The sequence below is a fragment of the Rhinatrema bivittatum genome, chromosome 4 (genome assembly GCF_901001135.1).
Source record: "Rhinatrema bivittatum chromosome 4, aRhiBiv1.1, whole genome shotgun sequence".
Taxonomy (NCBI): Eukaryota; Metazoa; Chordata; class Amphibia; order Gymnophiona; family Rhinatrematidae; genus Rhinatrema; species Rhinatrema bivittatum.
Window position 1 is genome coordinate 316,087,888 of NC_042618.1, and position 24,906 is coordinate 316,112,793.

Genomic DNA, 24,906 nt, shown 5'->3' on the forward strand with positions numbered 1-24,906 from the left:
AGGTCACCGCAAGCGATCCAGGGATTGACTTCCACGCCCCAGCTTCCAGAGGCCCCGCACGCTTTGCAGTAGAGGAGGACCGGAAGGCTCATCTGCATATTGCTCCCAGCATCCCCCGGGAGAGGAGTCCAGAGGTCACCGCAAGTGATCCAGGGATTGACTTCCATGCCCCAGCTTCCAGAGGCCCCGCACGCTTTGCAGTAGAGGAGGACCGGAAGGCTCATCTGCATATTGCTCCCAGCATCCCCCGGGAGAGGAGTCCAGAGGTCACCGCAAGTGATCCAGGGATTGACTTCCACGCCCCAGCTTCCAGAAGCCCTGCATGGTTTGCAGTAGAGGAGGACCGGAAGGCTCATCTGCATACTGCTTTTTTTATTTTTTTATTTTGTTTCTTACACACCATCCATTGCAGAAAATAAGTTATTCTTCAGGGGACTCTGGCATGCTTCGGATCACATAAGAACATAAGAAATTGCCATGCTGGGTCAAACCAAGGGTCCATCAAGCCCAGCATCCTGTTTCCAACAGAGGCCAAACCAGGCCACAAGAACCTGGCAATTACCCAAACACTAAGAAGATCCCATGCTACTGATGCAATTAATAGCAGTGGCTAATCCCTAAGTAAACTTGATTAATAGCCGTTAATGGACTTCTCCTCCAAGAACGTATCCAAACCTTTTTTGAACCCAGCTACACTAACTGCACTAACCACATCCTCTGGCAACAAATTCCAGCGCTTTATTGTGCGTTGAGTGAAAAGAATTTTCTCCGATTAAATGTGCTACTTGCTAAATTCATGGAATGTCCCCTAGTCCTTCTATTATTCGAAAGTGTAAATAACCGAGTCACATCTACTCGTTCAAGACCTCTCATGATCTTAAAGACCTTTATCATATCCCCCCTTAGCCGTCTCTTCTCCAAGCTGAACAGCCCTAACCTCTTCAGCCTTTCCTCATAGGGGAGCTGTTCCATCCCCTTTATCATTTTGGTTGCCCTTTTCTGTACCTTCTCCATCGCAACTATATCTTTTTTGAGATGCGGCGACCAGAATTGTACACAGTATTCAAGGTGCAGTCTCACCATGGAGCGATACAGAGGCATTATGACATTTTCCATTCTATTAACCATTCCCTTCCTAATAATTCCTAACATTCTGTTTGCTTTTTTGACTGCTGCAGCACACTGAGCCGACGATTTAAAATATTATCCACTATGATGCCTAGATCTGTTTCCTGGGTGGTAGCTCCTAATATGGAACCTAACATCGTGTAACTACAGCAAGGGTTATTTTTCCCTATATACAACACCTTGCACTTGTCAACATTAAATTTCATCTGCCATTTGGATGCCCAATCTTCCAGTCTTGCAAGGTCCTCCTGTAATGTATCACAGTCTGCTTGTGATTTAACAACTCAGAATAATTTTGTATCATCCGCAAATTTGATAACTTCACTCATCGTATTCTTTTCCAGATCATTTATATATATATTGAAAAGCACCGGTCTAAGTACAGATCCCTGAGGCACTCCATTGTTTACCCTTTTCCACTGAGAAAATTGACCATTTAATCCTACTCTCTGTTTCCTGTCTTTTAACAGTTTGTAATCCACGAAAGGACATCGCCTCCTATCCCATGACTTTTTAGTTTTCGTAGAAGGCTCTCATGAGGGACTTTGTCAAACGCCTTCTGAAAATCCAAATACACTACATCTACTGGTTCTCCTTTATCCACATGTTTATTAACCCCTTCAAAAAATGAAGCAGATTTGTTAGGCAAGACTTCTCTTGGGTAAATCCATGTTGACTGTGTTCCATTAAATCATGTCTTTCTATATGGTCTACGATTTTGGTCTTGAGAATAGTTTCCACTATTTTTCCCGGCACTGAAGTCAGGCTCACTGCTCTATAGTTACCTGGATCGCCCCTGGAGCCTTTTTTAAATATTGGGGTTACATTGGCCACCCTCCATAAGTATTTAGATACTAATTTCAAGTCAAAATCACGGAATTTTATTTATTTATTTATTTATTTAGATTTTTTATATACCGGCATTCGAGACAGCAGTCACATCATGCTGGTTCACATAAAACAGGGGTGCAAAGTAAACATAACAATAACAATGGTGCTGAAAAGGCAGTTACATATAACAAGGTGATAAGAACTTGGCTTAGAGGAAGAGAAAGGACAGGTTATTAATTTACACAAGTAAACGATAGGAGATAAGGTCGACCATAGTGTAGATGGAGATTAGGGGTGGCTTGGAAGTATTAGATCAATTGACGTCTGGGAAGGCTTGTATGAATATCCAGGTCTTTAGTCTTTTTTTGAAGGTTGAGATGCATGGTTCTATTCTGAGATTTGAGGGAATGGAGTTCCATAACGGTGGGATGGCTGTAGAGAAAGCTCGGTCTCTTAGTGTGCTGTGTCTGGTAGATTTGGGCGGTGGTACCTGTAGCGAACCCTTGTATGCATCTCTTGTCGGTCTTGACAAATTGTGTAGTCGGAGAGGGATCTGTAGGTCAATGGGAGCCAGTTGGTGGATGTTTTTGTATGTGGTGAGAATGGCCTTGTATATTATTCTAAAGTGTATCGGTAGCCAATGGAGGTTCTTTAGAATAGGGGTTATGTGGTCCCTTCTCCTGGTATTTGTCAGAATTCGTGCAGCTGCATTTTGCACCATCTGAAGCGGTTTGGTGTATGAAGCGGGAAGGCCAAGTAGGATGGTGTTACAATAGTCTAATTTAGAAAAAATGATTGCTTGCAGAATGGTTCTGAAATCTTGGGCATAGAAAAGAGGTCTAATTCTTTTCAGAACTTGTAATTGATAGAAACAGTCTTTGGTGGTTTTGTTAATAGTGGCTTTGAAATTCAGGCGATTATCAACTAGGACTCCTAGGTCTCTCACTTGTGTGATTGTTGGCGTGGCTTGCTGTGCAGAGGTAATGGGGTTGTTCTCTGAGGCGATGAGCAGTAGTTCAGTTTTGCCGGAATTTAATACCAGGTTTAGGCTGGTGAGGAGGAGTTTAATTTTTTGAAGGCATGTATCCCAGTAAGCCAGAGTTTTTGCGAAGGAATCCTTAATGGGTATCAGGACCTGGATATCGTCCGCATAAAGGAAGTGTTTGAGGTTGAGGTCTGTGAGTAGTTGGCATAATGGTATAAGGTAAATGTTAAATAAAGTAGGAGACAGGGAGGACCCTTGTGGGACTCCTACTGACGACGGGTGTACAGAGGATTCTTTGTTCTGGATCTTGACCTTGTATCCTCTGTTGCTGAGAAAGGATATGAACCAAGATAGTGCTGTGCCTGAGATGCCTATGGCGGTTAACTGGTTAATGAGTAGGGAATGATTGACGGTGTCAAAGGCTGAAGAAAGGTCCAGTAGGATCAATAAGAAGGCTTGACCTTTATCGAGGCCCAGGATGAGGTAATCTGTTAAGGAGATGAGGAGGGACTCCGTGCTTAGTGTTTTGCGGAATCCGTATTGTGATGGGGATAGGAGGTTATTTTCTTCAATGTAGTTTGAGAGTCGGGTGTTCACCAATTTCTCCATAATCTTGGCTATGAAGGGGAGGTTGGCGATCGGTCTGTAGTTGTTTGGGTCATTAGGATCTAGATTAGGTTTCTTGAGTAGTGGTTTGAGGGAGGCCAATTTTAGGTCATCTGGGTAAGATCCTTGTGTTATTGAGCAATTTATGATGTCTGACAGGGATTTGGCGATGGAGTCAGGAATTGATAGAAGCAATTTCGAGGGGATGTGATCCGAAGGGTGAGAAGATGGTTTCATTTTCCGTAGTATACCTTGGATCTCAATGGAAGAGGTGAGTTCTAGTTCTTCTAAGCGGGTATTTTTGAAGGCGGTCTGAGGTGGTGTTGAAGTAGATGTGATGTTATGGGGTAGCTGAGTTAGTAGTTTGCTTATTTTGTTATTGAAAAATAGCGCTAGTTCTTCCGCTTTAGATTTGGCTTGGTTGAGAATGCCCATGCCCCGCCCCTTTTTTGGCAAAATATTTTGTGTGTGCAGCGGGAGATATGCACTTATCTAGCTAGCTTTTAAAATCTGCTCGGCATGCACCAGCCGGACATATTTGTGTATCTCCAGGTTTTGGCGCATGTTGGGCCTTTAAAATTCACTTTTAAGTGTGCGCATACTTTTGCTTTGAAATTCGTAGAAAGTCTGCAGATAAAAATTACTCATAGACTTTCCTGTCTTTCAAAATTATTCTTCCTAAGAGTATTATTGCCAGTGTTATATGTGTTTCATGACTTTGTAGGCTTAAAAAATAATGTAAAAAGTCCTGGGTGATAATTGGAATTGTGAACATTTAAAAAAATTAAAAGATCAGACATATGTTGCTCCTTCTGTTGATTCTATAATAGCTGGGACAGGCATTTGCTTTGACTCATGCATAGAGCAAGCATGATCCAAAAAGAACAGAGATGGCGTGTTTTTGTTTTTTTTTTGTTCCTGAGTGCTTTTTTTTTTTTTTTACAAAAAGGCTTATTTAAATGGCTTTGAGTTCTATTATGGGTCCAAATTGGCTAAGCACAGTGGACATGATACATTGCTCAAATAGAATGAAGATATCAAATGTGGCTAACAGTGCAATTTTATGCACACCATTTCACAAATTACACAATCGCCTTTGTCAGGGGCAGCACTGGGGGTGGGGGAGGGGGCATAGGAGGAAACGTTTGGAGGGGCTTGTCCCTCCTCCCATTCATACCTCTCCCAGCGCAAAGATCAAACGTTTGTGGAATAGCCTAGTGGGCTGAGAACCAGGACAGTCAGGGTTCAGATATCACTTCTCCCACTGATGCTGCTTGTGTCCGTGGGTAAGTCATGTTACCCTCCATTTCTTCAGATACAAATTTATAAGCCCTCTGGAGCAGCGATATACATACCCTACCTTAACTGCTTGTCATGAGCGTGGGTTTGGAAAGGCATGCAATCTAATCCAAATCCTGTCAGGAACAAAGCTGGTGCAGACCTTTGTTGCCCAGCCCCACTGCAAACTTCCATTTCTCCTCACACCTCCCCTCAGACCTCTGCTGTCCTCATTCCCACTGTTAGTCAAACTAATAAAATTCCAAGAAAGACTTATTTATCTCTAATGGGCACACACTGTAATATCTTGTGGTGGGAAAAACCTCATAAACTCTTAAAGAGTTAGGCAGCCACGCTCCCACTAAATATTTTCTTTTCTAGTCACATGCATGTTAGTGTCTGGGTATCTGCAGGACTTTTTGCCTCTAACACAATCGAGGATCTGGGTAAATTTATAGTAGGTCCTTTATTGAATAAATCAGCTCACATGCTCTTAATATAGTCTCAAATGTATTTTTTCCTTAAGTAACAAGAAGGAAAGGAGGATAATGGAATATTCTTGGGATCCATTAGTTAGTTCAAGCAGTATTGTCCACAGAACTATCTCAAGGTCTGGTCATCTCTTTCCTCTGATAAACAGGTCTCTTCATAAAGCTGGTGATATTAACTTAGGTACTCATTTTTATAACTTTTCCAGCTTTTTGTCTTCTGCAGTTCTGTTTTTCTTGGCACATTCATACTACTTTTGCCACAGTTCCTCTTTTCATAATTTATTAGGGTTAGTTCTAGAAGTCTGGAGGGATCTTTAATGTGGGGTCTGCTGGGGCTTGGGGGGCATAGAGGGTGAGAGATGTATGTAAGGGGTACAGTGAAAGAAGAGCAAGAGAGTGAATGAGGGTGGAAACATGGAGAGAGAAGTACAAGAGACTGTGTATGAGTGATGAGGAGATCAAGAGTGTGGGGAGAAAGATTATGGGCCAAATTTTATGTTCAATATATTTTATTAAGTGATGCATAAAGAAAACAGTGTACACCGTTCATAAACCATGGTAACAACAGATAAATTAGCAAACATAAGAAGAACAATACAAACACCATGAAAGCTAAAGTAGGCGAGCACTCATAATTTTATTTAAAGGGATAAGCGTGACCCTTCTCCTCCCACTTATAGGAGGAGCCCTGATATCTTTCCCTGTTTTCACAAGGCTCCATTAAATACCATACATAAAAAGAGAAAAGCCACCTAAAGTTCCCCCCCCCCCCCCCCCCCCCCCCAATCATCCCCAGAGATCTACAACTGTAAGACAAATAATTCCGGGTTTTAACCATAATGAACGTGTTCATCCATTGAATACCAAACTACGAGCTCTGTGGGGTAAGTGTTGTAGATAGGGTTCCCACGTCTGAAGAAAAGTTCGGCGAAGTCCCACCGAGTTCCGAGATGCCAAGTGTTCTAATTGCATCAAGCGATGAAAGTGGATTCTCCAGGTCCAAAATGATGGTGCCTTCTGGTCGTGCCAATGTAGGAGAATGACCTTTTTCCCAAATAGTCCAGCTTTTTTTTAACAATGTTCTTGGAAGTTGCTACATCTGTTAATGCACCAAATTTTAAAAGGTGCGCGTGAGCATAGATTTTTTCGCGCAACTGGTCATGAACAAATCTACAACCGATTTTATAACATGCGTGTGCTGCCGCGCGCATGTTATAAAATCCAGGATCAGCGCGTGCAAGGGGGTGCACAGTTGTGCAACTTGCGTGCGCCGAGCCGCATAGCCTTCCTCCGTTCCCTCCTAGGCCACTTTGAAATCGGAGCAGCCTCAGAGGGAACTTTCCTTCCTCCTCCCCCACCTTCCCTTCCCTTTCCCTCCCTTTCCCTTCCTAACCTGCCCCCCAGCCCTACCTAGGGGTAGGGCTGGGGGGCAGGTTAGGTGCTTACGTGCGCCGGCCAACGACCGGCCTGCAATCCCGGGCACAGCGGCAAATGGCTGCTGGGCCTGGAGGCTCTGGCCATGCCCCCGCCCCACCCACGCCCCGCCCCTTTTTGCAAGCCCTGGGACATACGCGCGTCCCGGGGCTTGGCGCTCCACTGAGCCTATGCAAAATAGGCTCGCTGCGTGCAGGGGCAGATTTTCTCGGGTTACGCGCATAGCCTTTGAAAATCTGCGCCTATGAGTATATGGTGGGTGGAGAGAGCAAGAGTATGGGGTATAATTAGATGAGAGAGCAAGCGTGTGTGGGAGTTAGAAGATCAGTACTGCAGAGGAAGCAAGAGTACGAATGTGAGTGTGACAGAGTAAGGGGGAGAAAGAATGTGGAGAAAGAGAGCAAGGCAAGCAAGGGAAGGGGCACGAGTGGGGACAAAAAGAGAGGGAGTAGAAAAAGATTATGTATGTGAGGGGGAGATCAAGAAATGAGGGGGCATGAGTGTATGGAGGAAGTGAGAGAGAAAGTTTGGGTGTGTAAGAGAGTGGGAGAACAAAAATGTGGAAGGGACAGCAAGAAGGGAGATTAAGGGTGAGAAGTGAGGGACAAGAAAGGGGAGAGAGCAAGACTGGACAGAGAGAAAGGATAGTGAGAGGGGAGAGTAAGAATGGGAAAAGAGGGATAAGCAAGGGGAAGAAATGAGAGTGGAAGAAGAGAAAGGAGCGTAAGATGGAGTGAAAGAGAAGGAGATAGTGAGGGGAAGGTGGAGGGAAGGACAAATGGGGGACTGGGGAAGGTTCGGTAAAAGAGGAGGGAGAGAATCAGGGATGGCAGGAAACAGAGGATTCTGGATTGGGGGGAGGAAGGAATCTGTAATAATACAGAAGAAAGAGGAGGAACAATTGTGAAAGGAGTGAAGGAGTAGTCTAGTGGTTAGAACAGCAGGTTATAAATCAGGGTTCAAATCCCTCTGCCAGTGCTTGTGACTTTGGACAAGTCACTTAACTTAGGCCTAGATTCATCAAAAAGCTATAAATATAGCAAGGCACATTAGGTTGGTTGAGAGACAGAGAGAGAGACTCTGTAGAGACCAATATGTAACTTTACTATTTATTCCATTGTAAGAGGGGCACTTTTAACGGTTTGGGAGGGGCAGTTTTACATACACAGTCAGAGTTACAAACAGCAAAGCTGACATCATTGAAGATTTTCTATCATTTGGAGCGATGAAAGGTAAGAGGAGGTGATTTGTACAATGTACTCTCTACCTAGCATGATTGAAGCTAGGTAGAGAGTACATTGAGAGTACATTGAGTACACTGTGAGTACACTCTTTACCTAGCTTGATTGAAGCTAGGTAGAAAGTGCCTCAAGCTAGGTATTCATTTTCTCCCATTCTGTGTCTTTGAGGAATATGCTTAGTAAATGGCTCCCTTAGATTGTAAGCCCTCTGGGGATAGGGAAGAGACAAAATGTGGACTATAAATAAAAAAAAATAAATAAACAGTATGTAGGAAGAATAAGAAGAGGAGAAAAAAGGCAGCAGCATATAGAAAAAGAAGGAAGAGAAAGATCCTCTGCTAAAGAAAAAAGATAAATAATCAAGAGAGACATGAAATATAAAAGGTAAAATGTAAGAACCCTGGATTAATCAAGTACATTAATTTTACTGTGAAAATGTGGCAGATTACATTCTGTGACAGTTATGGATATAGACAATATATTTTTATTGTTTCACCAATTTATTCATAATTATTAAAAAAAATTATACAGTGGACCCTCGAGTTACAACCGGCCTGACATACGAACAACTTGGGTTACAACCAAAATTTTAGTTTTGAGTTACAACCAAAGTCTTGAGATACAACCTAAATGCCGGCCAAGGCCATGTGTATCCGCTCATGCATGAGGTTGCTTCTAATTGGGCGTTTGTTCCTGTCAATCGCATTTTTGTGGACTTGATGGGTGGGACTTCTGCTCTGCTATTGCAGTGATTGGCTGCTGCTGCTGCTGATGAGGCCTGCCCATCTCAGGCACACCCAGAGCTGCAAATGTTCTCAGGAGCATGTAGGCAGACCCGGCACAGCACTGCAGCAAGCAACAACATCACTGGTGACCAAGGAAGCTTCTGTGCAGCAGAAGAAAGGGAATGTAGCACTCAGATGGCTACAGCAAGGTATCAGGAGGGGAGCAATGAGTATGCTGGGAGGGGGAAATGAGTGTTTGGGGGCCAGAGATGTGCTCTGACGGGGTGGGGGGGAAATCCTCCCCCTTCTCCCTTCCTGCAAGCCAAAGATGTCAACTTGAATGAATACAGTATTAAATTGTTGTTTTTGGTAGGCTAGGCACATTTTATAACTTTTTGATGAGTACACTAGGAAATTTATTGGTGTTTCTGGTAAATTAGACATATTGTTCAACCCTTTTTTATTATGAAAAGGTTAGGAAAGGGGTGCTTTGGGAGGTTCGGAACGCATTATGGGTATTTCCATTATTTCTTATCGGAAAAATAGTCTTGACTTACAACCAACTTGAGTTACAACCAACCCTCGTGAACGAATTAAGTTCATAAGTCAAGGGTCCACTGTACTTGAGTCATAAGCAGCATAGAAATTCTATTAATATATGTACCACAATGTTAACTTAGGCAATTATTGCAATTTATATAAAGAGCCTTCATATCAATGGCACTAATTCAAATGTACCAAAAAAGTACAATCAAATAATAGTGCAAAATGTAATCATTGGCCCATATTTTATCTTTACCTTTTTTAAATGTGTGCAATTTAAAAATCACATGAGCAATGTCAAAAGAAGATTCTGCTTTGATACCAAACTTAAAGCATCTTAAAACAGCTTATTGCATCATGGAACACCAACAGCATCTTGGTTGATAGTCAAAAATGTGTTAACGCACACACACCGTGGAGAATTGCTATGACAGCTTCTGCTCTCAGTTGAAAAATGCTGCCAGCAATGCACTCTCTTAAAGAGTAAGGACATGATATCAGAGAAAACCACTAAATGAATGTAATTGTCATCTGACAAATGCCAAACTCATAAGATTAATGCGCAAATCACACAAATACACTCCAATTTATAGCAGCATTCAAGTCCAGAGGTTTTAATGTTTGAAGTCGAAAAATTCATTTTTTTTCCTTGTGAATCAAAGTTAAGTTAATTTAATTTAAAATGTGCTGTGCTATCCCATGGTCTATGTGGCTTACATAAAAATATTCATTAAAACCCCCCATAAAATATCACAAGAACATAATAAATTGGGTACAGCTATACAAACTGTCATGCAATATTTTACATTGTGGTACATTTACATTATAAAACAATTTAAGAACCAAAAGCAAATATAAAACAATAACAAATTAAGCTAATCCTGATGACAAATATTTGAGCTTATAAAATTCCAAATTGGCTCAGCTCTTTCTCCTTTGAACATTATGTGCCCTGAAATAAAGGCTTGTAAATAGATCATATCTTTGATTTTTCCAGAAGATTTCTCTGCAAGCTTTCCCTTTTGATGATTAGAAGCTTATAATAATGAACATATGCACATTAATAAAATGCCTGTTTAAAAAGGTGTGTCTTGAATGTTTTTTGAAAATTTTGCTGCAGGATTGTTTGCGCAACTCAAATGGCAATTGGCTCCACAGTATGGCACCTACTACAGAAAATACTTTTTCTCTACAATTGACTAAACAAATTCACAATCACTACCCCTCCAATTGCTCCGAACGTAATTGATGATTAATCATCTAAATCTTGGAAGGAATGGTTAACTCCCAAAAATGATCCACCATAGGTGATTCTTGCCTGCTCTTTTTTTTTTTTTTATTATTTGTTTATGCAATTTTACAACCATTATTTGACAGTATACATACATGTCAATATTAGGGCATTCATCGACAATAAGTAAACAATACTAATCTTCAACCTAATTAAAGAAATCTCTCTTTAGCCCTGTTATAAGGAATCTGAAAATCCTAGATATAATTTCTAAGGGAGCAAAATAAGGAATAAATTCACGAAAAAGGTGAATTAAATGTCATTTTCTAATTGCCTAAGATCAACCTGGATATATATGTCTTATTTAACCAATCTAGAATCTAAGAATTTTCTAAGCTCAGATGGTTCTAAAAATACAAATCGTTCACTTAGGTGTTTTATAGTGCATTTACAAGGAAAATATACTGTCATCTGGGCTCCTAGTTGTTTTATTTCAGGGCCCATCTGAATAAAATGTTTCCTTCTCATTTGGGTGTTCTTTGTAATGTCAGGGTATATCCAAATCTTTTCAGAAAGATATAATTTTCCTCGGTTCCTTAAGAACAGTTTTAGAACATTGTCCCTATCCTCCATTTTTGAAAACCTCACACATATAAAGTACCTCTTGCAATAACCTTATCTTCCATAGATTCTTCTAAATAACTTGTAAGATTTTCTAGTTATTGGGATTGATTTACAGGATTATCATCTTCCCTCTTATTTAGAACAATAAAAAAGATTTTTTCTATTGAGGGAATCTTTTCTGGGGAAATCAACAAGTTTTCAATTAAAAATCTTTTGAATTGTTCCAACGGTGATATTAAATTAACAGAAAGAAAATGTAAAATCCTTAGATTGTTATAACGTAAATTATTCTCAATCACTTCCAATTTCCTAGAATTGGCTGTTTCCCCTTTAATTAATCCCATCTGAACTTCCTGAACCTGTTTTAGTTGTTTTTCTATATTTTCACATTTTTCTGAATTCTTCTTCACTTTCTCTTCTAATATTACTCCTTGTGCTTGTACCCCAGACATTTTAACTTCTAAGTTATTCATAGAGGTTTTCAAATCTATTAACACCTCCCAAATATTTTCCAATGTAACCCCATGATTGTCTTTCATTTGAGAGCTTTTTCTCTTAACTATATTTTCTCCAGGTTGTAGGTAGTAATCTCTCTTCAAATCTGAAGATACTACCCCTCCTTTGGCGCCATCAGGTGTCAAAGTTGAGGGTTCCTTCAGCAAGTTTTCCCCTCCGTTGTTCTCCTCTATATTTTCCAACGGGCAGTCACTGGAATTTCCTTGTATTCCCACTTCAAGGCCACTTCCCCCCCCCCCCCCCCCCGATATTAAGTGCCAGACCCACATCTTCAGTAGGGCTTGGCACTTCTGGATTTGGTCTGAAAAAGGGTTTAGGTGGTTCTGGAGTCGAAGGCGCTCCTGGGCTTAAAGAGGTCTGATACTGTTCCTGGGATGCCTGAATCTGCTCCTGTTCTGCATCCAAGTTGGAACCCCCAGGAGTATTTACATTTAAAACTTTGAGAAAGTTTTCAATTGAAGGTTGAGAAAGGGAGAGATTTGGAACAGTCGGGGTCTCCGGACGCAATCTACCCTTTCTCTTTGTATGAGGCATTTTAAGCTGGCAATAAATTTATAAATTTCTCAAAGACACCTTATGTTTCCTAGGATCTCCGTTGGGGGAATGAGAGGTTACAACAAGAGGCTTACTTACTATTTCTGTATATATTTCAAGATAAACTCGATTCCTTCCTTGGATCCAAAACAAAGCCGCGCGCCGGCGACGACTGCGCGTCGCAGGGGGAGCCGGTTTTAACCTTACCGGCTCCTCCCCTTTGATGACGTCGAAGGGCGAAGTCCAGGAAGTGGCACACCAGGCGGCGATTCAGAGTCCAGCAGATAGAAGTTTTTGCAGGAAAACAATTGTAGAAATTCTCTTGCCTTTCAGCCTCTATCGCCTCTCACTCCCCTTGCCTGCTCTTTTTAATGCAGTTTTTATGTTCAATGAGTTGTGTTCACATCATTCACTTATGCAACCCCCCTGACTGGGTACATAAAATGATGGAATGGGACTTCAGTGTTAATAGTGGTTGCCCCTTCCAGATTTATAGTATGGGCTCTTAACATGGTCTTTAGATGGAGAAATGGACCTTTAGGTGACAGCCTGAGTTACCCCAACTCTATTTCACTTGTGCTGTTTGACAGGAAGGAAACCCACTCATTCCCTTCCATGATCTCTGCCTCCACCCATAGGAACAGGGTGTCATAATAATGGAGACTGACATATATCAAATTTCAAACCAACAGCAATTTTATTTTCTGGAATGACCATGGATAAGAAGGTTATTTTCCGTTTCAACCCACATCCTGTGAAGAAGTCAGACTCCTATCCACTTCTTGTTGGCCACAAGCCACTTCCATTGAGGGGGAAGAGTCCCCTACAGAGCCCCACTCCCCTTGGAGGCTCCCTGGGCCTCCCAACCTACAGGCTGTGTACTAGGGGTGTGCATTCATTCCCTACGAATTGGGAATCCGCAATGTATAGGGCCCTATTTGTTATATTCGTGGGGAAGCGAAACGTATCGCAATTCTCCACGAATACAACGAATCTTCGCCGAATTATTCGGCCGCCTAAAGGAGCCAATTTAAACAACCCCCCCACCCTCCTGACCCCCCCCCCCAAGACTTACCAAAACTCCCTGGTGATCCAGCGGGGGGTCCAGGAGCCATCCCCTGCACTCACACCCTCGGCTGCTGGTTTCAAAATGGCGCCGATAGCCTTTGACCTACTATGTCACAGAGGCTACCGGTGCCATTGGCCAGCCCCTGTCATTTGGCCATCGGCGCCATCTTGTGCTCCTACCATGTGACAGGGGCTGACCATTGGCACCGGTAGCCCCTGTGACATAATAAGGGCAAAGGCTATCAGCGCCATTTTGATTACTGGCAGCCGACGGCCCGAGTGCAGGAGATCGCTCCTGGACCCCTGCTGGACCACCAGGGACTTTTGGCAAGTCTTGGGGGAACCTCCTGACCCCCACAAGACTTGCCAAAAGTCCAGCGGGGGTCCAGGAGCGATCTCCTGCACTCGGGCCGTCGGCTGCCAGTAATCAAAATGGCGCCAATAGCCTCCAGCACTCCGGCCATCGGCCCCTAAGACATAGTGAGGGCAAAGGCTATCGGCGACATTTTGAATACTGGCAAGGCTATCGGCGCCAGTATGGAGAGCGAATCCCATCCGTAGGATTCCCGTAGGATAACCCCCTTGCTAACTCAAAGGCTAGAAAACATTGTAGGCTTTAAATATCCGGGCATCATGATGTCATCATGGGGGGGACGCCCCAGAGATTCGCGCCAAGTAGGAAATAAGAAGAAGGGCTGCGCGGTGCGCGCACCATATGGTATAAGCGGAAAATGGTGGGAGGCAGCGCCCAAGCCGGTTCGGAGACACTGGAGAGGACGGCAGGCAGACGCCGCTGCACCCAGGCGTCCATCCGCAGCATGAGGAGGAGCAAACAAAGAGTGGTAGGCAGAGTGAAGCCATCGGAAAGGGATGGTTGCAACAATAATTTATAGAAGAAATTGATTTTTATGCCTTTTTGGGTGAAAGGGTTCTTACCAGAGGACCAAAGACCTGTGAGCCCATTCAAAACCGTAGGTGGGCAAGCACCAATGATGAATCCTGCTTTGAGATACAGTGAGGGCAGAAGAAGAATCCACTTTAAATTTTAGAATTATTTTTTGGATCTGAACAGTGTGGGGAGGATTTTGGATCCCCCCTCACCACTGGGATTGCAGTGTTGAGGTAGCTTGATCCCATATATGCTGGGAGACTCATCTGGATTGCCACACTCATGGAACGAGGACAGGCTGGGTGTCCCGGAGGAAGATGGCTTAAGGTAGGGCTTTTTCTGTGAAGTTGGGAACCCTTCCACTAGGACTCCCAGATGGCCCCTGGGTGAGCTTTGTGCATTAAATATCACCAAGGGGCTCTACCCAGATGCCTGAATAAAAGGACACCTACCTACAAAGAGATACACTTATATCAGCAGTCAGATGTAACTTCAGTATTATTGAACAACGGACTTTAATTTATGATATCCAATCAGTAAACTTAATCACCCAGAGCTTTGTCCTGTCTGATTTATCACAGTCTCTCACCTCATGGGAAGCATCTATATCATATAAACATACTCAGGTGAATTTTAAAAGCCCTGCTGTTACGACTGTTGCTGCCCGACGTCTCCACTCCGCCCTCCTTACCTCTCTGGCGACTCCTCCCGCGGTTGACGGACGTTAGGCTGCCGGAGTATCTGCCTGCTGTCCTCTCCGGCGTCCCCGGTCCGGCTTGGGTGCTGCCACCTGCCATGCTGTCCAGCTGCCTTAGGGCGTGCAGCCCTGCTTCAAATACTTTCTTTGGCACGAACCTCAGGGGTGTCCCCCTCTGATGACGTCACGTATCCCGGATACAAAAAGTCTACACTACTGCTAGCTAATCGAGTTAGCAACAGGTATTCATACTGGTGAACGCCTTATGGATGGGATTCGCTCTCTGTACCTAGCTACTCTGCCTCTCCATTATTGTACTTACTCTATTTGGGGTACCCGCTCCTCGGGGGCCTCTCTCTTCTCTTTCAGGTCGCTGTCTGGAACCGGTACTCGCTCCTCGAGGGCCCATGTTCCCGGACTCGATGCCTGGATTTCATTTCTGCCTGGAAGATACCGCTGCCTACACCATCTGTGAGTTACTACTTCTCTCTCAGAGCTGTTCCCTGGAACCAGGTACTCGCTCCTCGAGGGCCTGCCTCTACTCCAGCTCCTGTGATTCCTACCGAGAGAAACCGCTGTGTGAGTACTCAACCAACGAGGCTCTATTCCAGAACCCTGCATATACTTCATTGTACTCACTATCTCAGTTTCTCTTCACTACAGCACAGCCATTGTGGGATCACTGTTCCAGAGCCCTGAGGGACTACAAGCCCAGCCGGGCTTCATCTCTGCTCACTACTGCCACCTCTGGTGGCTCCTCAATGCTATTAATAAAACATCTACTGTGTTGTGTGTGTCCTAAGCTGAGCCTGACCTGTGGCCCCTCACGGGACTTCCCTCCATGGGCGTGGTCAGCAGCTACAGTGTCCAAGGGTCCACCCAAAACCTTACAAACAATAACAGATTGCTACCTCCATGGATCCGGCACAGCTCAATGCCCTGCAGGCCATTCCGGGCCTGGCTCTGTGCATTTCTGAACAGCAAGATGCACTGGAGAAACTCACTTCAGCGTTTCATCAGCTGCACACACAGAAGACCCAAGGCGCTAATTCCAGCAAGGAACATCAGTTACATGAAGTAACTTTAAAGACTGCTGTACCGCTGGCTGCTCCAGTTCGTTTCTCGGGAGAGATTCAGAAGACCAGGGGCTTTTTAAACCAGTGCTGCATGCATTTTGCATTACAGCCTTCTCAGTTCTCTACAGCTTTTTCCAAGACTACTTACATTCTATCTTATCTTGATGGAAGGGCCTTGTCTTGGGCCTCTACACTGTGGGAACGCAAGGATCCTATTTTGCAGGACATAGATGGATTTTTGGACTTATTTAAATCCGTTTTCGATGATCCTGCTCGAGTGACCGTTGCCAGTTCTGCTCTGGTGGACCTGAAGCAAGGCAACTGACTACTGGCTGATTTTGCTATAGAACTCTGCTGGGACCCCAAATGACTGAAGACCCTCTTCTTCAGAGGCCTGGATACTCGTTTGAAAGACGAGCTGGCTGCTCATGAAACACCTGACTCGCTGGATGAACTAGTGGCTTTGGCTACTAGGATCGATCACCGGCTTTGTGATAAGGTGAAAGAGCTCTGGCCTAATAGAGGACTTGGTCAGAAGGAGGCTAGTGCTAAACCTGCACCTTGGATGGTTCCAGTAATTCCTGCTGCCAGTGGAGATGAACCGATGCAACTTGGTCGCGGACATTTGACTTCCAAAGAGAGAAGACTTCGGAAGAGGCGAGGTCTATCCATGTACTGTGGACAGACTGGTTACGATGTCCCAACATGCCCAATTCATCCGGGAAACGGACGGGCCTAAGTCCTGCAGGAGGACTGTTCTTAGGCCTTACTACGCCCTCTCCTCTGCTCTCTCTCCCAGTCTCCTTGATCTGCAGACCGTCTAAGGTTCAAACTCTTGCCCTGGTGGATTCAGGACATTTTCTATTTTCTGTTTTTATTAGCTTATTTTAATTTCCACACAATTAAAACAGAGGAACTGTGGTCGCCAACAGATCTTTCAAAAAAACGAAGCCAAATTTAAATGTCACTTATCTACAATTCCAATGCTCAGGCTTCAATGTAATCCTCCTTACAAAGCTGAATCCCTCTTCCCTGCACCATTGTCTCATCCACGCATTGAAACTCCGGAGCTCTGCCTGCCTCTGGGGACCTGCAAGTGGAACAGGAAACATTTCAGAGAATGCCACCCTGGAGGTTCTGGATTTCAGCTTCCTACCTAAAATTCTAAATTTGGCTTCCAGAGAACCTCTCTCCCACATTTTCCTATGTCGTTGGTGCCCACATGTACCTCGACAGCCGGCTCCTCCCCAGCACTGTCTATAATCCCATCTAGGTGACGCGTGAAGTCTGCCACCTTCGCACCAGGCAGGCAAGTTACCAGGCAGTCCTCACATCCACCAGCCACCCTACTATCTACATTTCTAATAATTGAATCACCAACTATGATGGCCGGCCTCACCCTTCCCTCCTGGGCAGTAGTCCTGGGAGACTTGTCCTCAGTGCGAGAGGACAATACATCACCTGGAGAGCATGTCCTTGCTACAGGATCACTTCCTGCTACACCAGGGTGATGTTCTCCTACTGGGAGACCTTTCTGATCCAAGGCAGCACTGGGGCTGCCAGACTGGATTTGGGACTTGGCTACTATGTCCCTGAAGGTCTCATCAATGTACCTCTCTGTCTCCCTCAGCTACTCCAAGTCTGCTACTCTAGTCTCCAGAGATCGGACTCGTTCCCTGAGAGCCAGGAGCTCTTTGCACCGAGTGCACACATACAATCTCTCACCAGTAGGTATAAAATCAAACATGTGACACTCAGTGCAAAAGACTGGAAAGCCCCCCTCTTGCTGCTGGACTGCTGTCTTCAAATTAGTTTTATTGAGTTCCTAGTTAAGTTTAGGATACTAAGGGAGCTGGAATGAGAGTACTTTAAATTTACAGGTGAATTTACTAATTAATCAGCTAGTGTCCTACAAGGGGATGATTAAACTTTCAATAAGGGCTGGTAAAATAGTATGATTTAGATAAGACCCTGATTGATTTTTAATGAGAAAGTGTCTCGTGCCTAAAAATCAAGTGGTTGGGAAAGACAGACACTAGAATTAACTATTTCAGGCTTGCTTATTAACTCAGACACACACAAACTCTAAATAATATGTCCCTTAATTTCACCTTTCACCAAACTTTTATAAGCCCAAAAATTTCTGAAGGCTATACTTACCAATCCTCTTTAACCACTGTTAAATTAATCCACTCAGTTAATGGAAGGGTTTGAGATTCGGCGCGTGCTTCCGGTCCTCCTCTACTGCAAAGGGTGCGGGGCCTCTGGAAGCTGGGGCTGTGGAAGTCAATCCCTGGATCGCTTGCGGTGACCTCTGGACTCCTCTCTCGGGGGATGCAGGGAGCAGTATGCAGATGAGCCTTCCAGTTATTAAGTCCCATCCACCTACAGATGTTTAGCAGTTGTTTTGTTATGGATTCGGTCGGAACATAATGCCACTTGGTAAATTCAGTATTCATTGATGAGCCCTTCACACTGTCCCTGTATACTTGGAATCTATAATTTCTTTCTCACACCTAAATATGTGTAGTGCTGCGTGGATCCTCCTATAGAGAAATAGTAGCAATTTTCCAGCCGTGGAGATTCAAAAGGTGTGGTGATAGCAAGAGTCCATCCCCTGAAAGGGGGAGTCAAAGAGGGATGGTTATAAAAGGAGGACTTCTAAAGTCCTTGGGAAGTAGTCAACAAAGGAGTTGAGGAACAACAGGAGGCTGCATCTCTCTGTGGTCCAGGAGGGACAGGGTGTTTTGCCTTTTTTCTGTTTGGAGGTTGGACAGGTTCTGTAAGGGAGGAACCAGCTGTATCTGGACTCAGGAGAGTTTCTTGTCCCAAAGTCAAAGGTTAAAGGAGTTCATGCAAGAGACTGGGCAACCAACCAGGTAGTGTACTGCCAATCTTTGAGTGGGAGAAGTGGATTTTCCTGGTTTCAGAGAGTTCTGAGGGTGAAAACATCTTTTAGAGAATTAGGAGAAATCCCAAAACCCTGCTTAAATACTCAAGTGGACTAAGAAAATAAGAACAAAAGAACATAAGAAATTGCCATACTGGGTCAGACCAAGGGTCCATCAAGCCTTAGCATCCTGTTTCCAACAGTGGCCAATCCAGGCCACAAGTACCTGGCAAGTACCCAAACACTAGATCCCATGCTACTGATGTCAGTAATAGCAATGGCTAATCTCTAAGTCAACTTCATTAATAGCAGTTAATGGAATTCTGCTTCAAGAACTTATCCAAACCTTTTTTAAACCAAGTTACACTAACTGCACTAACCACATCCTCTGGCAATACATTAGAGCTTAATTGTTCGTTAAGTGAAAAAAAATTTTATCTGATTAGTTTTAAATATGCTACTTGCTAACTTCATGAGAGTGCCCCTAGTCCTTCTATTATTATTATTCAAATCTACCCGTTCTAGATCTCTCATGATTTTAAAGACCTCTATCATATCCCCCCTCAGCCATCTCTTCTCCAAGCTGAACAGCCCTAACCTCTTTAGCATTTCCTCATAGGGGAGCTGTTCCATCCTCTTTATCATTTTGGTCACCCTTCTCTGTACCTTCTCCAGGGCAACTATATCCTTTTTGACATGCGGTCACCAGAATTGTACACAAGGTACGGTCTCACCATGGTGCGATACAGAGGCATTATGACATTTTCCGTTTTAGTCATCATTCCCACCCTTAAAATTCCCAACATTCTGTTTGCTTTTTTGGCTGCTGCAAATTTTATGCAGGAGGGGAATTCTGTGCAAATTCTGTGCGCCGCAGTAGCACAGAATTACCCTTTGAGTAAATGATGGCAGAAAACGATTGAAATAGCCCATCCAGCAAGGTTTTTAGGGTTGCAGCGTGTAAAGTTTGGCTGGACATGAGACAGCTCCACAACCAGCCACACTCATCTCCTGATGCCATGGCAGCAGGGACTCCGCCATACTGCTCCTCCCTCTCTTAGGAACATGCTGACCTTTAGTTGCCCCACAGAGGGAAACCTGAAGGTACATTCCTTGTTGATGTTGGCACCAGCTGAGTATTTAAACACAAGATGTAAGTCTAGCTGGTACCTCAGCAACAGGTCCTCAACGTGCCTTGCAATGCATGTTGTTATCTCTTCGTGTCTTCTTGTGCCTTGTCTTGCCTCTTCATTGAACTGCCTTGATGTTATCTAGTCCTGCCTTGTTTTTGTATTGCCCTGCTTTGTCCTGCTGGTTCTTCTGTGTGCTGGTCCCGCAATTTCTTGTCCTTGTCTCGTCAGTCCACACCTTACTGTCTCCTGGTTCTGACCTCTGCTTTGGCCACTGATTACTCTTCTCAATTGCTGTCAGCCCTGACCTTAGCCTGGACCTTGATACCATCTGTTTACTGCCTGCCTGGAACTCAACATCATCTGCTCGCCTTCTACCCTGACCATTGCCCACCACAAAACTTCTTCTGTCTCTTATGTGTTACACCTGTCGGTCGCAGACGGCTGCGACCTTTGCTGCTCATCTCCCTTTTGCCTGCAATGGTATTTCGACGAATGATGGCCTCCGCTTCCCAACGCCGCTTCCCTCAGCATCCCCAAGACGGCATAAGTGACTCCGTCTGCCATCTTGACACAGGAATTACCTAAGGTGCGCGTGCGCGCGCCAGGGCCTCTCAAATACACATCATGGCGGGAACCTCGGGGGCGTCCCCTCCGCATGACGTCATCTTCGCCAGTGTATTTAAGCCTGCCTCACGAACCTTCCTCCGAGTTAGCAAGGACTTCCATCTTGCTATATTCCACTCCTTTGGAGATGCTTCGCTTCGCTACAGAACCAGACTCTTGAACGCCTTATGTACCCACTCCTCGGGGGCCTAGTCTCATTTCAGCTATCCACTCCTCGGTGGGCCTTCCTGCCTAGAGTACGCTCCACCTGCTCTGGGTGTGTTTGGTTCTGTCTGGCAACTTCACTGCATCTGCTGATGGAACTTTGCCGTACCTCGGGCCACTACCGTGCTTACCTCAGCAACCATCTCTGCATGCTACTAGTGTGAGTACCAGCTGTTCTACTCTGCTGACCTCCTGCTCTACTCTCAAAATTTCTCCTGTGATTCTCAGCGTACCCCGCACTGTGGGCCACTACCAGATCGATACAGAGAAGTTCCATCTAAGGAGGGATTCCCTGGGTTACCCCACTCCACGGACCACTACCGGGGATATCAGCCTGAGTTGGTACTTTGGACTGTGCCTCTCTTCCCATTGGTGGGAAGCTTCTACCTTTTCCAGTATAATAAAGTTTATTTCGCTTGTGTCAGTCTCAGCCGAGGCTAGCCTATCGTGGTGAGTCCCCACAGGGCTCCTCCCTGTGGGTGGAGCTAACTCTCACCACGATCCAGGGTCCACAACATATCAGTTTCTAACATTATGGGACACTTGCCAAGCCCTGCTGATCCCTGCAACCCAAGGACTCAACCTACAGGGAACAGGACTGGTACAGGTGAAGTCTGCAGAGGCTCTGAAAGAATCACTTGTATGCCAAACTCAAAAAGTGTACTTTTGAGCAGGATGAACTACTGATCCTGGACTATATTATCTGCCTGTGTGTTCTATGCATGGATCCAGAGCTGGCCTTAGGCTCAAGACCTTGAAAATATTTCTTGGCTTTGCCAATTACTGTCATCAGTTTGTGCATGGATATTCTTCACTTGCTGCTCCTCTCACTGCTCTTACAAAAAAGGGCTCTGATACCAGACATTGGTCTGAAGAATCGCTCCAAGCCTTCCATCTCCTCAAGCAGGCATTCCTCAGAGACACTGTCTCTAACATCTAGACCCTTTATCATGTAGTTAGATGTCTCTGCCACTGGGGTGGAGGCTGTCCTTGCACAGCACAATAAAGGAACTATTATGCCTGGTTTCTTCTTTTCTAAGAAATTCACACCTGCAGAAAGGAATTATACCATCGGGGACAGAGAACTTCTAGCAGTGAAACTTGCCCTGTAGGAGAGGCGCCATCTATTGGAGGGAGCTAGATATCCAGTCATGATATTTATAGATCATAAAAACTTGCAGTACCTCCAGGAAGCCCAGTGGTTAAATCCATGCCAAGCCCAATGAGCTTTATTTTTTAACCACTTTGACTTCAAACTCTGGTATCGACTGGCAGTGAAGAACCAGTGGGCTGATGCCCTTTCATGGTCCTTTGAGACTGAAGACTCCATGGAACCTCCTTGCCAAATCATTGATTCAGTAAGAATTGTGATTGCCACAGAGATACCAGTCCCACAGGGGAAGACATTGGTCCCCAAACACTTATAGGAAAGAGTACTTGTGGGCCCTTGATTACTACCTGCCAGGCCACCTTGGGGGTCACCAAAACAATGGAACTACTTCTTTGCCACTACTGGTGGCTTCAAGTAAGGCGTGATGTGTGACAATACGTGGAGTTCTGTCCCAGTTATGCAGTTAATAACAGCCGTCAGCTACCGTGCTTGCACTTGGGGTCTTTTACAGCCATTGCCAGCCCCTGAGAAACCCTGGACCCAGGTAGCCATGGACTTTATTACCAACCTTTCTACTTCTGATGACTGCAGTTCCATCTGGGTCATGGTAGACCGATTCTCAAAAATGGCACACTTTATACCACTGGCTCGTCTCTTTTTTCAGCATATTTTTCAGCTCCATGATTTGCCCAGACATATTCTCTCTGACCAGCCACACTCACCGCCTAACACCATGGCAGCAGGGACGCAGCTATACTGCTCTCCCTCCCTATGGCACGCATTGACCTTTCATGGCCCCACCGTGGGAAATGTGAAGGGTCACTCCTTGATGACATCGCTGACTGGATATTTAAACCTATTTCGTGCCTAAATATAAACCGTTGTGATGGTGCATCACTAAACGACGGTATAAAAAAGTTTCTAAATAAAAAATAAATAAATACATCCAGCCAGCGCCTCAGCAACATGTCCTCCTGCTTTGCAGTGCATATTGCTACCTCTTCATGCCTTTCTGTATCTTGCCTCCTCATTGCCCTGCCTTGGATTTGCATTTCCCTGCCTTATCCTGCTAGTCCCTCTATGTCCTGGTCCTTCAGTACCTTGTCCTTGTCTTGTCTGTTTGCCCTTGACTGACAGCTGGTTCTAATTTTGGCCTTGGACACTGACTACTCTTAAGAATTATCGCCTGCCCTAACCTTAGCCTGGACCTTGACACCACCTGTTTACTGCCTGCCCTGATTTCAGCCTGGAACTCAACACAGTCTGCTCACCTGTCCTGACTGCTGCCTGCTACATGACTTCATCTGACTGTCTCTTGCCTAAGTCCTGCTGGATCCTAGAACCCAAGAGCTCAACCTGCAGGGAACAGGGCTGGTACAGGTGAAGCCCTAGTACCAGTCCCATTGAGAGTGAGTCCACCTGCTGTTAGAGTGGGCCTAGTAGGTTCACCTGCTAGGGTGCCGCCAACCATACCACTATCCAAGGACTCACATCTGTGATACAACTGCTGCTCCATGCAGGTTACCCCTCACCTTCTATTTGGAGAAAGCCCCAGATCAACTGGGGTTTATGACTCTGCACCAGGAATGAAACCGAGCATATTAGACAAGTATTACAGTCCTTATCTGCCATCATATTCTAAGTTTCTGTCTCAAGGTCACTGCATAAATGTTGTCAAATTCTGTTATACAGACTGTAATAGGATTAGACCAGCCTGTAATGGGGCCTGGGCCTACAACATGCAGGTCACATGATTCTGTTGGCATTGCATCTCTCACTACTACTACTGCTACTTTTTATTTTTTATGTTTAAACAATTTTATTGCGTTTCACAAATTACAATTATACAAACATCCAGGACCGGGTTTGTTCTGCCCCCGGTCCCAGCAAACTGACAACAACAACGTGAGAACAATAGAATTAGTGGCAACCCCCCTTCCCCCCTTCCCCCCCCCCCCCATCCCCTTCCCCCCTACGCATCACACAATCATAGTGTCCAGTTCCTCCAGTTAGCAGAATCGTCCATGATCCAGTGGCACTCAGAGTTAAAGACGCCTCCGCCGAAGAATGTCCTCAAGACCTCAAAAGTTAAGAATTCGACTCCTGGCCCGATGAGGGAGAGCTTGTACATAAGGTTCCCAGACGTCCAGGAACCGGGTCCGCAACCGAGGAGGCCCCCGTGATGAAAGGGATTCCATATGCATCATAGTATAGAGGAGGTTTCTCCACACCCAAAAGGAGGGTGGATCCACCTCTCTCCACTGCAATAAGATAACCGTCTTCCCTACCACTCCCGCTTTTTGAATAAACAGGCGGGTGCCCGGATCCCGAATTCGCAATGCGGGAATATAGCCAAACATCAGTCAAATAGGGGCGATCGGAATAGATACCCCCAAAATCCCCGCTAAATACTTAGCAATCTGCGTCCAAAACCGCAAGATCCCCGGGCACGACCAAAAGGCATGTGTTAACTTTTTATTTTTTAAACTGCTACTAGATATGCAATGTTGTACAGACACATATAAAAGACAGTCCCTGCTTCAGGAAGCTTACAGTCTAGTCAAGACAAACGTACATAACAAATAATAGTCAACGGGAAATGTATATACTGTAGAGAAGTGTTTAGGATTTAAATAGCCCCCTCATAAAGAAGATTTTTTTTAAAATAATATCTTTATTCATTTTAATTTTAAACTTTGTGAACAGTAAGTCAAACTGGAATATGGCGAGAGAGGGAGCATGGCGCCCTGAATCAGTGGGCTATTCCAGGCACACAGAGTGGAAAGGTAGAAAGCATGGAGTTGGGAGTTTGCAGGTGGAGGAGAAGTGCACAGATAAGAGTGAGGTGCTTGACAAATGGCATTCATAAGGAAGGGTGCAGGGAGAGAGAGAAGAGAAGATAGCTAATGAGGTGCTGCAGACTAGTGAATGGATCTATAGGCAAGTAAGAAAAGTTGGAAAGAAAAGAAAATGTTGCAGTTTAAAGAAGAGAAGTTACATAATCATAGCAACATTGAAGATCGATTGCAGCTGCATTTTGAACAGAT